Consider the following 11281-nt stretch of genomic DNA (forward strand, 5'->3'; position numbering starts at 1 on the left):
AATCATTTTCTCAGGCTATTTTCCTGATATACTGGATTAATCTCACTGTGAACTACAGAAGTATAAATCTGGATTCATCGCATTTCTAGAGTAAGGTAACTTGGTCTAGAAGATAACACATTTCATACATACAAACACCTGAAAAAAAAAATCATAGTGACTTTTAGAGCATTTACATATTTTGAGTTTCCAAGGTTGAAAGTGAATCCATTCATACAGAAGTAGAAAGAAAAATTAACAAAACAAAGAAATCCAATGCTCAGAATGCATGAACATATTTTTTTCTTTCCAGAGAGGCACAGCCAGGCCTTTGTACTATGTACTTGTTCTTGTATTATGTCAGAAAACATATTGCCACCATCCACCACAGACCATGAATGTTTTCCAAGTGAAATGGATCAATAAGACCAATCTCCACATTGGGCTTCATGTTCTGTTGAGACAGGGTGTAAAAGTAGGAGAAGAAAGAGGAAATATTACTTTTTGAGTGTCAGTTTTGCCAAGGTAGATGATTCATCAAAGGTCAAATTCTCAATAGCATTTAGACAGGTATGGGCTTTGGTGGTATGTGGCCACTAGGTAGCACCAGAGACACTCAGGCTGGGGAAGAACAGGGCGTGGAGTAAAACACTGCCTCCAAGCCACCTCTCCTCCTCTATGCCTGTACCGTGCCTGAAGGCTCTTCTGGCAGGGCTGGGTTTGTCCAAAAAAGCCTCTGCCACCCTCACCCACTGATGGTACTGCCACAGGAACAGGGTGGGAAGGGTCTGGTCACAGCTGGAAGGGGCTTCTTTTCAAAGCAGGACCCCATTTTCCTTTCATTGCTGCTGCTGCAGAAGAAAGGGGTGCAAGGACCAAGAGCTTTGAGAGGAGAGTGACTAAGCCATGCTGGAGACACTTGCACTGACACCTCAGGCCATGGGGTGGGACACAGCAGGATTGTGGCATGCACACTGGCTGTAGAGCCTGATGCTTGGATCAGCAGGTTCAAAACAGCAAAAGAGCATGTGTTTGTACTAAATTGTTTGCTCTGATTGCCTACTAAACTGTTTGAACATTTCCACAGGAAATTCCCTGATTCATTTCTCATTGTTTTCCACAGGCATTTCCCAGCTAGAATATAAGTTTAGGCCGAGCATTACTTGTGAAAACACATAATTGTGTAGATGAAAAGGCTAAAATGCACTGCTCAGCAGCTGGGAGAGAGGGAAGGAAGATGTCAGAGAAGCAGCCCTGCAGACCCCAAGGTCGCTGCAGGAGGGCAGGAGGTGCACCAAGCAGGAGGGCAAGCGGTGCACCGTTGCCATTCATTCCACAACCTGATTTATCGCTGCCATCCGCGCATTGCACAGTGCCATGAAAGGTTTGGCGTGCACAGAGGTGGCTGAGGATTTTCAGAAAGAACTTGCCTTAAGAACTGCATCAAGACTTTTGCTGGAAGGCAAAAGATCGGGTGATTGATGAACATAGGGATGGCAGCTGAGCAAGGGAAGCATCTTCCAAACTTCCAAATATTTCCTGTATACAGAACTACAACTCCTCTGCTCTCCGCTTAGGAGTTTCCGTCACCTGCTTAGGAAGCAGAAGCAGTAACATGGGATTTAGAGGATCCAGCTGAAGCATCAGTGCCAGTTAGAGGAAACCATCAATGTACGGGGTTTGAAGAGAGTTGGACCAGTTTTCCAAGGAACACATACTAGTGCTGCATATCTATGCATGTAAATATCTCTACAGCTGGCTTGTATCAGACATAGAGTGGCCGTCAGGACTAGGGAAGCGGTTGTCCCTCTGTGCTCGGCTCTGGTGAGGCCGCACCTCGAGCACTGTGTTCAGCGAAGACCTCGAGGTGCTGGAGCGTGTCCGGAGAAGGGCTCTGAAGCTTGTGAAGGGTTTAGAGAACAAGTCTGGTGAGGAGCGGCTGAGGGAGCTGGGCTTGTTCAGCCTGGAGAAAAGGAGGCTCAGGGGAGCCCTTCCTGTGCTCTACAGTACGCTTAAAGGAGGCTCCAGAGAGGTGGGGATCGTTCTCTTCTCCCAAGCCCCAAGTGACAAGACAAGAACAAAAAACCTCAAGTTGTACCAGGGGAGGTTTCAGTTGGTTATCATGAAAAATTTCTGCACCGAAAGACTTGCTCTGGTGGGTTTACGTGGCAAGGTTTTGGTAGCAGGGAGACTGCAGGGGTGGCTTCCGTGAGAAGAATCTAGAAGCTGCCCCCCCGTTAGATAATGGCTCCACTGCTGGCCAGAGCCAAGCCAGGAAACGATGTCGCTTGTTCCTCTGGGAGAGCGTATTTAAGAAAGGAGAAAAAAAAATAACAAAAAAAAGCTGCTTCACAGGGAGAAAGAGAGGAGAAGCAGCCCTGCAGCCCCCCAGGTGAGTGCAGCAGGAGGGCAGGAGGCAGCAGCAGTTCCCCTGCGGGCTGTGCAGGGAGAGGCCCCCAGTGGAGCAGGCTGTCCCCCTGCAGCCCATGGAGCAGATCTCCACGCTGCAGCCCCCCCGTGGGTGGAGGAGCCCCCGGTGGAGCAGGTGGATGTGGCCTGGAGGAGGCTGCGGCCCATGGAGAGCCCCCGCAGGGCAGGAGCAGGCCCCGGGCCGCAGCTGCAGCCCCCCCGTGGAGAGGAGCCCCCGCAGGAGCAGGGGGTCTGGGGGGAGCTGCCGCCCAGCCGTGGGGGACCCGTGCTGGAGCAGTTTGCTCCTGGGGGATGGATGGATGGATGGATGGATGGAGCCCGTGGGTCGGAGCCGTGTGGGAGCAGTGCTTGAGGAGCTGCTGCCTGTGGGCAGCCCCTGCAGGATCAGCTGGGGAAGGACGGCATCCCGTGGGAGGGACCCCACGGGGAGCAGGGGCAGGGAGGGAGCAAGAAGGAGCGGCGGGGACAAAGCATCAGGGACTGACCGCAGCCCTCAGTCCCGTTTCCCTGCGCTGCTCAGGAGGAGGAGGCGGAAGAGGGCAGATGGGGAGAAGACGTTTTGGGTTTCTTTCCTTTGTTTCTCACGTGTCTAGTTTGTTGGTAGTAGGCAATAACTCTTACTATCTCCCTATGCTGAGTCTGCTTTGCCCGTCACGACAGTTGTTGAGTGATCTCCCTGTCCTTATCTCAGCCCTTGAGCCCTTTGCATCGTATTTTCTCCCCCTTTCCCTTTGAGGAGGGGGAGTGAGAGAGCGGCCGTGGTGGAACTCGGCTGCCCACCCGATTCAGACCAGCGCAGTTGCAAAGGACTGGAAAAGTTTTCCGACGAAACAAGATGTTTAACAAGGAAGTGCATAGTTTCCTTATTAAGACTTCCTGGATAATTGGGGTTATTTCATATTCCCAGCTCGGAGGAAGAGAATTGTTGATTTCACCTTCTTTTTTCTTACATGGAAATCAAAGGTGAACTGCTCTCCAAGTACGGGCAACGTCTCAGAATCAAGCTCTTTTTGTCTGTAATCCCTTCTCAAGGAAAAGATTGATCACACACCTTCCTTCCACAGACGTAGGGGAGCAGAGAATAATTTGGGAACTACTCTAATTCAAGGCAGTTTGGGCATAGTGGTACTTCTCTAGCTGTTTCTGAGACAGACGCGTTAGCAACAGAGAGTGTTGTGCCGTCACTGGGAGGCGCCTGCGGTGATGACTTCAGAAACAGAAGGGAATTGTGTCACCACAGCACTTTGGGAAGAGCTGCCTCTGCGCACGTTTAGCTGGGAGGGACAGAGAAGGGTGCTGGATGCGATGAAACCACGTGAGGATTTGTGGATCTCACCTTGAGGTGCACAGAGAGGGACCATGCCCTTCTGTAAGTGTTTTGATGCTTGGCTGGGGAAAACAATGCGGTTTTGTTGTGAATGCTTCATTTTAGTATTCTGTAGTTTGTGTCAAGTCCTTACAGAAGCCTCAAGGTTGGTACTTTGCTCAATGATGGAGCTGCACAGAGTGAGAACAGACCCAATGTACGGCTGAGGGCCTCTGCACGCTCTCTTCTTCCTACAGACGATCAACAAATAAGGGGAGACAGAGAAGAGTGTGCTGTGGTCCTCCCATAGACCGCAAGTACTGAAGCATAAACAAGAGGCTTAAGAGTCCCCCTGTCATGTTAAAATTCAGGACAGCAATGGACTTCCTCACACGGGCTGGCCTGTCGACTAGTGTCTCAGGCTGTGGCGTATGAAGATGCACTCCATCTGCTTTCAGGGTAGCAATGGCAGTGGGCAAGCTGCCTGACCTTAACATTTGTCATTTCATCTTTCACCAAAGTTTTGCTGGTTTCCCACGATTCAGTCTTGGTCTAGGAAAAAAAAAAAAAAAAAAAAAAAGTGAATTCGGATCAAAATAAAAGGATTTCCTTTCCATTAGTTACGTGTTCTTAACTTGACAGATTTGATTATCGACTTAGAAGGCAAATATCTGGCCAGACTGCAAGACTTGTGCTCGCAGCGTGGGACAGCTCTCGTAAAGGTGATTCAGGGTAGCTTCTGGAAAACAAGACATCAGATCTCCCAAACAGCTTTCTTTGTGCTAATGTAGGAAGGGCGAGTAAGAGTAAAGGTAAGAGTCCAGGTACCATAAGAAGCGGAAGGTGTGAAGGAAACTTCCTTCTGGCTGATACAGCTCCATATCTAGTTGTCAAGTATGAAGAGAGCAGCTCTAAGTTTCTCGGGGAGAGGAAAACAAAGAGACTGGGAGATTGTACAAAGAAAAAAATGGGATGAGCTATTTCAGGAAATCCTAGTAACTGGAAATAGAGATTGGAAGAGTGCTTTAAGCCAAGACAGAAACTTTTTAAAACTAAAGCCTAGGAGTTGGATGAACCAAGAAATGAATCCATTTTGATTATGCAGTTGTGTCCAGCGTTATCTTGGGAAATATGGTTTCCACATAAATGTATCTGGGGCTTGAAGTTCTCCTAAGGCCCTTCTCTGTGTATTCCCTACTGTTTGGTAAGCGCTGAGGTCACACTGCAGACAGCAGCACGTCCTCTCCCCACTACTTAGCTGTCTGTTCTCACAACACGTCCAGGAACAGAATGGCTTGGACACAACTGCGCCTAGGACCGAGTTCATTCAAGCTGGTGGACGAGGTAAAAGCTCTGGACAAGCGAAGGGGAGGGAGGGATGGGTGGACATACAATATGATCTCTTTAATCTCATTTCTCTAAGAATCCTGGCTGAGAAAACAAAACAAATCAGAATCAAAAAGAACAGAACAGAACAGAACAAATGAAGCAAGCAGCTAGCTTGCTGGAGACATTGTCTGGGAAGCAGTGAAAACACTTGCAGACAAAAAACATACCAAAGGACTAACTCTTTGAGCTTAATTCTAATCCACCAGCATAACCTCAAACTCCTGTTTCTGTTCGTCACAGGCTGGTACAGTAACATGTCACACTGGATGACTTTGCAGCATAGATGTCAGGAATGCAGCTTGGGATCCCCTCCTTCTACTTAGAGGTCAGTTTGAAGGGATGAGCAAGTCATTCTTCCTGGGTTGACGGAAATCTAAAGCCTGTTTTCTAACACTCTTGCAGACACTTCTCTGTCCATCGGCCTGTCCTGCCAACTCTGGTGTGAGTGTGAAGTTGTGGCAAGAGGGATTTCCCATTGCTATTTGACCTGGTGGACACCAGCTCTCCTAGGAAATGGCTGATGTTGCTGAGGAGGCAGCAGTATCAAAGCCCTTGTTGATGAAGGTACAACAAGCTGGGGAGGCTTTGGCATTTCTGCACAACGCTGCTCCCTGACTGTCACTCCAGACTCAGATTCTGAAAGAAGCAAAGCAAGCTAGAGGAAAACTGTACGTCCGGGTAATTTTCTTTCTTTCTATTTTTTCATTCTTCACTTGTAAGAAAACCTAAGTCTTTAAACCATTTGTTTGCAAACACGGCTTAATGGAAATGCTTATGGGTGTGCTCCTTCCCCTTGTTTGGAACCTGCTTCACCTCGCTTCAGCTATAGGACACCTATGCTCAAATGTATGCTTCCCATGATAAAGCGGTGTTCTTTCGGTATTCTTTTCTGAGATGGTTGCAGGTGAGGTTGAAAAGAGTTGTCAGTAGGATTCTTCGTTTCCTTTGCAGGATCCAAAACTCCGTATTACAGCGGATCTTCTCCTCTGATCTGAAAAGCTTCACAGGCCAAAAGAGAATTGAGATGACGAAGGAAACAGAGAATGCTGACCAATATTGCCAAGTGCCACCCGTAAGTTTTGGGAAAGAATCCGGTGCATTTCTGTAGTGGTAGAAAGTTAATCAAATCATGATCGTGCACTTGAAGGCAAGCAATGCTGTAAAAATGAAGAATGCAAGGCCCTGCTTAAGGACAATCTTCAGGCTGCTTCTAGATCAACAGCTTATTTGCTTCTTCCACAACCTCATCTCCGCTTGCTTAGAAGTTGTGAAGGTCGGAAGCACACTCCGTCTTTTTCATCCCCTCTGTGTATCTTTTCCCTGACAGCAACTTCTGTCTTGGCTCTTCACATCCAGCCAGAGCAGTTGCTTTGCCTCCGCAACCTGCAGGCTGTCCTCTCGTGTGTACCTGTGCTGGACTGAGGGCAATGCTTGTAACGCACACAGATGCTGTATTCACTAGGACTTTTAGAAAAGAGAGCAAGAAGCTAACCTGCGCAGCAGTTTCTTAGGTTTCTGCATATCTATCTCTCTATCTATCTCTCTGCGTATATATTTCATTACTTCTTTACTTGTTTAAAGATCCTTTAAATACAGTAGATACTTTAAGAAAGCTTACTTGTTCTTCCCCTTTCCTTGTTTTTAACGTTTACTTTTCTAACCGATCCTTAATGTTACAACATTGGATTTCTTTAGTTCTCAGTCCTTAGAAGTTCTCAAAGCACATCAGTGATTTCTCTATTTCTCAATCTTTCCATCTGCATTGAGACCTCTTATCTGAATTTAGGTATGAGGTGAAGAAGAACACTGCAACCAGCTGAAGCCGTATCGGACACATGCTTCTGCTAGGAAGTCATTCCGAGGGATTCCACGGTGTACTTTAGACAGGTTTGCTCTGGTCCTCTGGACTCAGCATCCCCAAGGGATATTTCAAAGCTCTCGGAAGGACCTGTCGTTATCTCTGACACTGCAGCCTCCATTAGGAACGGGTAAATATTCCTTGCCCTTGTGGAAAGGAACTACTCAGTTAGCTGTTTCTAACCCAAATCTCGTTGTTGTCTTCTAGTGACAGACACCACCCGGCTAGCCAAGCTAAAGCACTGAAAATGGAAGGAGTGGGACATCTTCCAAAGCCTGCTGCTGCTTCTAAGCAGAACTGCGCTGTAGGTGGGGACACAGCAAGAGGACACGTCCAGGCCACAGTGGAACTGCAAGGCACCTGTCTGAGCCACACAACGAAGTCAGCGATTCCCAGTTGGAGACTGTTGCTGGACCAGTGACACAGCAGCTGGAGCGCTTCTGGTTGCTGCTGATGGGTTCCCGTGAATCAGCCAGGGATAGGAGCTATGAGAACGCCTGAAGCGATTTGAAGTTACTCGAAAGAAAGAAGAGAGGAGAGAAGAAGACAAGAGGGGAGGGAAGGGGAGGGAATAAAAGGAAGGGAGGGGAGGGGAAGGGAGGGGAGGGCAAGGGGAGGGTAGGATAGGATAGGATAGGCTAGGATAGGCTAGGATAGGATTGGGTAGGATAGGATAGGGTAGGGTAGGGTAGGGTAGGGTAGGGTAGGATAGGATAGGATAGGATAGGATAGGATAGGATAGGATAGGATAGGATAGGATAGGATAGGATAGGATAGGATAGGATAGGATAGGATAGGATAGGATAGGATAGGATAGGGTAGGGTAGGGTAGGGTAGGGTAGGGTAGGGTAGGGTAGGGTAGGGTAGGGTAGGGTAGTGTAGCGTGTTAGAGGGGAGGGGAGCATAGGAGAGTATAGGGTAGTGTAGGGGATCGGAGTTTAGGGGAGTGTAGGGTAGGATACGGGAGGAGGGGAGTGTAGGAGAGTGTAGGGGAGGGGGGCATAGGGTAATGTAGGGTAGTGTAGCGAAGGGGAGTGTAGGGTAGGATAGGGGAGGGGAGTGTAGGAGTGTGTAGGGTAGTATAGGGGAGGGGAGTGTAGCAGAGCGTAGGGACAGGGAGCATAGGGGAGGGGATGGTAGGGGAGGGGAGGGGAGGCAAAAGAGGGGAGGGGAGGGGAGGGGAGGGGAGGGGAGGGGAGGGGAGGGGAGGGGAGGGGAGGGGAGGGGAGGGGAGGGGAGGGGAGGCAAAAAAGGGGAGGGGAGGGGAGGGGAGGGGAGGGGAGGGGAGGGGAGGGGAGGGGAGGGGAGAGGAGGGGAGGGGAGGGGAGTGCTACCATAAATAAAATTGCCAAATACATGACATTTTGGATCTGGAGCCAAATCTTTGTGTACATGTCCTCTCCCCGTAGCCCCACGTGCTGTCCACGCACCCGAATCTATCATACTGTTGCTCAGAAAGAACAGGGAGCATAGGGGAGGGCAGGGGAGTGGAGGGAAGGGAAAAGAGGGGATGGGAGGGGTGGGGAGCGCTACCATCAATAAAATTGCCAAATACAATGAAGGAGCAGCAGAGCCTGCAACCTCCATTCCCCAACATCCTCCAACCACCCCCCACTGTTCCGTGGGAAATAGATAGAAGAATTAAGACTGAGGTTTAGCCTGGGATGGAGGTAGTGTGGCGAGGTGGTTTTCTGGTTGGTTGGTTGGTTGGTTGGTTGGTTGGTTGGTTTTAAAGTTTTCAAATTCTCACTGTCCTACTTTGTGATCAGTTGGCAATAAATTCAATTACTCTTCCCCAAACCAAGTCTGTTTTGTCCATGAAGCCATCTTCCAGTCCTGAAATAAGAAAGGAAACAGACCAGCAAGCACCTGTTACACAAGTGCAGGAAGAGTGACAAAGGAGGGTTTTGGGGCATGAAGTTACTGCAAGGATGCTCTGCTCTTTCCTCACTTCAGTATGAAAAGCATGGCACTAGTGGTGGGTGGTCCTTGGTGGTAGTTGTTTTTTTGTTGTTTGATTGTTTTTTTTTTGTTTTGTCAGCTCCACCCCATAGTATTTTGCTTGTTCTACTAGTTTTGGTGTGCCCCCATTCCCTCCCTCAAGGTAAAACATCCCTAGGGGCCATAACTTGCTGTTAGCAAACAAGATCTTGCAAAAGAGTGAAGTTAACATGGCACCACCTGCACTGGTGTATAAATAGCTCAAATATTTTCCCTCACTTTCCTGTATCTTTCCTGTAAATTGCTGGTCAGGAGATAACAAGTGGAGAAATTCAGGATAAGAGAGAGAAAGTTGTGTTTACTATTGCCCTGGAGTTTCTGTTGGTCTGGCCACGGAAATGGAGTACTCAAAATCCTCAGGCCACTCAGTTTATACCAGATTTATCCTAAAACTGCAGGATTTCTAGGCCCTTGGGATTCTTAGCTTGTACCGTGCCTTGAGGCTCTTCTAGCAGGGCTGGGTTTGTCCGAGAAAGACACTGCCTCCCTCACTTGCTGATGGTACCCCACAGGAACAGGGTGGGAAGGGTCCAGTCACAGCTGGAAGGGTCTGGCTTTAAAAGCAGGGCCTCGATTTCCTTTGGTTGCTGCCACAGCTGCAGAAGAAAGGGGTGCAAAGACCAAGGTCTTTGGGAGGAGGATGCCTAACCCATCCTGGAGATACTTGCACTGACACCTCAGGCCATGGGGTGGGACACAGCAGGACTACAGCACACCCCCTTGACACAGTGTGAGGACTGCTTACTCCTCAAATCCCACGTGCAGCAGGTCCTGCCCTGAGGCTCATCCTCGCATGTAGTACTATAGGTGCATCATGGCTTTATTTTGGCTTCAGTCTCCCTGTTACTGAGATGGCTTTAACCTTTTTCCTCCTGGGCTCTGTAGCCACAACACCCTGCCTCTGCATCCAGAGTCCTGAGTGCATTCGGAACAAGGGCTCTAGGGACACAGCCCTCCTCCACAACGCTGGCGTGCTTCCAGTGCAATTAAAAGCAATTTCAGAGGGAAGGCACCCATCTGGGACTACTGCATCAGCAGTGTTCCCCAAGGCACCACACTACGGGGAGACATGTTCCTGAGGACAGCTTGTGGCCTGGGTCTCTGACAGCAGCAGCACTCGTGCTTTTTGGCACACCGCGTTTCCCACTGCAGAGGGGGGGGACTGGCAGGCTACGTGGCCGGCCTGACCGAGCAGAGTGGCCACTGGAGGACCTGTCTTGGGCAGGTGAGCTCATTGAACAAAATCTGAACAGGATCAAGGTAGTGCAATGGGATTTGGACAATCTGAATTTTACCTTCTAGCGTTCTTACTGACAGCCTTTTTTACCTAGGTCAAAATGACCTTTCTGCAGCAGTTCATCAGGTAGAAAAATTAAGAAAAACAGAGGTTGTGTTCTCCCACCTTTCTTCTTGCCTATCTGCACTGTTAGGATCTCTACAGCAATGATTTCCCTTCACTGTGTGGCTCTTGTGTCGTCTAATCCAAAAGTCTCACTCTCACGCTAATATTAGCCATATCTGTAGCCAGTTACCACAGTGGAGGAGTATCACTGATATGAGGCCTGCCCGTGTTGTAGACGTGACTCATTTTGATGACACATCCATCTATTGGAGGTGTTCAGCCAACATGTGGTTTGGCCCCCTTCTTTCCATGCCAAAAGACGATAACAGGAAACATTCTCCAAGACAATTTGCTCAGCCTTCAGGATCATGGAGATCATGTGTGCCTGTGCCACCTAGTGTCATAGCGATGTGATTTAACAGTACCCTGGACAATCAGCAGATGTGGCTAAGGCCAATAGGTACTTACATTCATCATTAATATATTTTATTTTCATTACACTTAGTTGTACTATGTACAACTATGATATGGGTTCTGAGAACATGGTGACACAAGAACTTCTGCAATGGGAAGCATTTGATAATGTGGCCACACTTGTCTTTCAAATCAGGGTGTCCTTGGCATGACGCTTCATTTGCTTCTCAGGAGTTAGCCTGGACATCATTACTCAGCATTCAGACAGTATTTCCTCAGGCAAAACTAGCTGCAAAGTCACATCATAGTAGAAATACTCTATGAGTAAGGCTTAAGTAAGAAGTACAAGATTGTGCCTGTTATCTATAAAGTTACACATGCCTTTCCTGATTTTTTATCTAGCTCACGTTCACATAACGCAGTTTTTATCTGGAGTTTCAGAAGCCTGTTCAGTGTGACTGCTGAGGCATTTGTTACTTACACACCTGTGAACGTACTGTTTTAGACCAAGGTTTAAAAGCCAAATGTAGCATTACAGATTTGAAAATCATTGGTACAGATG

General features: G+C 48.4%; 2 long non-coding RNA genes across 3 annotated transcripts; both read left to right on the forward strand.

Moving 5' to 3' along the window:
- The first annotated feature begins 2255 nt into the window (after positions 1-2255).
- Positions 2256-5417, forward strand: LOC140001936 (uncharacterized). 2 transcript variants are annotated; one of them, XR_011807746.1, is made up of 4 exons: positions 2256-2371; positions 4358-4437; positions 4999-5059; positions 5345-5417. It is a non-coding gene; the product is annotated as an uncharacterized lncRNA (long non-coding RNA). The 2 variants fall into 2 exon arrangements; XR_011807745.1 differs by lacking the exon at positions 2256-2371 and adding an exon at positions 3523-3778.
- Positions 5418-6054: 637 nt separating this feature from the next.
- On the forward strand, positions 6055-7773 carry LOC140001935 (uncharacterized). The gene is made up of 3 exons (XR_011807744.1): positions 6055-6176; positions 6891-7092; positions 7170-7773. It is a non-coding gene; the product is annotated as an uncharacterized lncRNA (long non-coding RNA).
- Positions 7774-11281: the final 3508 nt, after the last annotated feature.

The sequence above is a fragment of the Anas platyrhynchos genome, chromosome 2 (genome assembly GCF_047663525.1).
Source record: "Anas platyrhynchos isolate ZD024472 breed Pekin duck chromosome 2, IASCAAS_PekinDuck_T2T, whole genome shotgun sequence".
Lineage (NCBI taxonomy): Eukaryota > Metazoa > Chordata > Aves > Anseriformes > Anatidae > Anas > Anas platyrhynchos.